Source organism: Carcharhinus amblyrhynchos, unplaced genomic scaffold, assembly GCF_965287045.1.
Source record: "Carcharhinus amblyrhynchos unplaced genomic scaffold, sCarAmb.v2.hapA chromosome_1322, whole genome shotgun sequence".
NCBI lineage: Eukaryota > Metazoa > Chordata > Chondrichthyes > Carcharhiniformes > Carcharhinidae > Carcharhinus > Carcharhinus amblyrhynchos.
Genome location: NW_027651062.1, coordinates 9,497 through 12,500, shown reverse-complemented (window position 1 = coordinate 12,500; position 3,004 = coordinate 9,497).

Genomic DNA, 3,004 nt, shown 5'->3' with positions numbered 1-3,004 from the left:
CCGGGTTCCATTCCCCGCAGCACAGCGGGTTAGCGCTGCTGTCTCACAGGGACCCGGGTTCCATTCCCCACAGCACAGCGGGTTAGCACTGCTGTCTCACAGGGACCCGGGTTCCATTCCCCACAGCACAGCGGGTTAGCACTGCTGTCTCACAGGGACCCGGGTTCGATTCCCCACAGCACAGCGGGTTAGCGCTGCTGTCTCACAGGGACCCGGGTTCCATTCCCCACAGCACAGCGGGTTAGCGCTGCTGTCTCACAGGGACCCGGGTTCCATTCCCCGCAGCACAGCGGGTTAGCGCTGCTGTCTCACAGGGACCCGGGTTCCATTCCCCGCAGCACAGCGGGTTAGCACTGCTGTCTCACAGGGACCCGGGTTCCATTCCCCACAGCACAGCGGGTTAGCACTGCTGTCTCACAGGGACCCGGGTTCCATTCCCCGCAGCACAGCGGGTTAGCGCTGCTGTCTCACAGGGACCCGGGTTCCATTCCCCGCAGCACAGCGGGTTAGCGCTGCTGTCTCACAGGGACCCGGGTTCCATTCCCCACAGCACAGCGGGTTAGCACTGCTGTCTCACAGGGACCCGGGTTCCATTCCCCACAGCACAGCGGGTTAGCGCTGCTGTCTCACAGGGACCCGGGTTCCATTCCCCACAGCACAGCGGGTTAGCGCTGCTGTCTCACAGGGACCCGGGTTCCATTCCCCGCAGCACAGCGGGTTAGCACTGCTGTCTCACAGGGACCCGGGTTCGATTCCCGGTCTCGGGTCACTGTCTGTGTGGAGTCTGCACATTCTCCCTGTGTCTGCGTGGGTTTCCTCCGGGTGCTCCGGTTTCCTCCCACAGTCCGAGACACGTGCTGGTTAGAGGTGGATTGGGCCGTGCTAAATTCTCCCTCAGTGTAACCCCGAACAGGCGCCGGGGTGTGGGATTTCCACAGTAACTCCATTGCAGTGTTAATGTCAGCCTCACCTGTGACACTGATTAAAAAATAAAGGATACTAATCATATGCTAATGAATAAAATTTACAACTTAAACTGTCTGATTGAGTGGTTCCGGAGATGAGAGACAGATGGATAGAGTGGGAATTGCAAAGGGCTAGCACAGGGGATGGGGGGGCTGAATGGACTGTCCATTAGCTGGGCTGGGATTCTGTCTATCCTTGAAGCTTTGGGCATCTCTGTCAGATCCAGGGATGTCCAAAGTTCTCAGAAATATTGCTGTCATCAACTCAGACACCAACCCTTGGAGGAGGGGTACAGTTTTATCTTTTAAAAAAGCCTTGAGTGGGTACGATGGGTATAGAGGGATCTGGGGCAAACGCGGGCAACTGGGACTAGCTTAAGGGTTTTAAAAAAAAGGGCCAGCATGGAAAAGTAGGTCGAAGGGCCTGTTTCCTCGCTGTAAACCTCTGTGACAGCAGAGGGGAGAAGGAAAAGGATTTGATTTGATTTATTATTCTCCAGGATACAGGGAAAAGTATTGTTTCTCGCGCGCTATACAGACAAAGCATACCGTTGATAGAGAAGGAAAGGAGAGGGTGCAGAATGTAGTGTTACAGTCACAGTGAGGGTGTAGAGAAAGATCAGCTTAATGCGAGGTAGGTCCATTCAAAAGTCTGACAGCAGCAGGGAAGAAGCTGTTCTTGAGTCGGTCGGTACGGGACCTCAGACTTTTGTACCTTTTTCCCCGACGGAAGAAGGTGGAAGAGAGAATGTCCGGGGTGTGTGTGGGGTGGGGGGGTCCTTAATTATCCCGGCTGCTTTTCCCCGAGGCAGCGGGAAGTGTAGACAGAGTCAATGGATGGGAGGCTGGTTTGTGTGATGGGATTGGGGCTACATTCACCACCCTTTTGTAGTTCCTTGCGGTCTTGGGCAGAGCAGGAGCCCAGACCGAGCTGTGATACAACCAGAAAGAATGCTTTCTATGGGGCATCTGTAAAAGTTGGTGAGAGTCGGAGCGGACATGCCAAATTTCCTTAGTCTTCTGAGAAAGTAGAGGCGTTGGTGGGGCTTTCTTAACTATAGTGTCAGCGTGGGGGGGACCAGGACAGGTTGTTGAGGGTTGGATTTACATTGAAGGCTGGGTCTACATGGTTTTGTGAAAGGAGATCAGGTTTAACGAATTGATTGGAGTTCTTTGGGGGGAGTTTCATCAGCGGTGGTTAAAGGGGAACCTGCGGATGTTCTGTACTGGGATTCCCAGGGGGGTTCTTACAGAAACTGAAATCTCATGGTCTCAGAAGTAACATATCAGCTTGGAATGAAAAAAAGATTTGCTGACAGGAAACAGAGAGTAGGCATAAATGGGTCTTTTTCTGGCTGGGAGGGTTTGAGGATGGGTGTGGCACAGAGATCAGTGCTGATAGCCCAGACAGAGAGAGAGATAGAGAGAGAGATAGAGAGAGAGATAGAGAGAGAGATAGAGAGAGAGATAGAGAGAGAGAGACAGAGAGAGAGACAGAGAGAGAGACAGAGAGAGATAGAGAGAGAGAGACAGAGAGAGAGAGACTGAGACAGACAGAGAGATAGAGAGTTAGAGAGGGAGAGAAAGAGAGAAACAGAGAGAAAGACAGACAGAGAGGGAGACAGAGAGAGGGAGAGAGAGAGAGACGAGAGAGAGACAGAGAGAAACAGAGTGAAAGACTGAGACAGAGAGAGAGAGACAGAGAGAGAGAGACAGAGAAAGAGAGAGAAAGAGCGAGAGAGACAGAGAAAGAGAGAGAGACAGAAAGAGAGAGAGAGAGAGAGAGAGAGACAGAGAGAGAGACAGAGAGAAACAGAGAGAAACAGAGAGAAAGACTCAGAGAGAGAGAGACAGAGAAAGAAGGACAGAGAGACAGAGAGAGAGAGGTCGAAAGAGCGCAGATTGTACAGGAAATGGGAAAGCCACAATGTGCACTGTTTGTGAAGCAAAATGCAGAGTTTGTGATTGTGTTGAGCTGTGAGAAAGTTCAATCTGTTAACCAGAACCTCAGCTCACTGACAGCACAGGGGGGGAGGGGA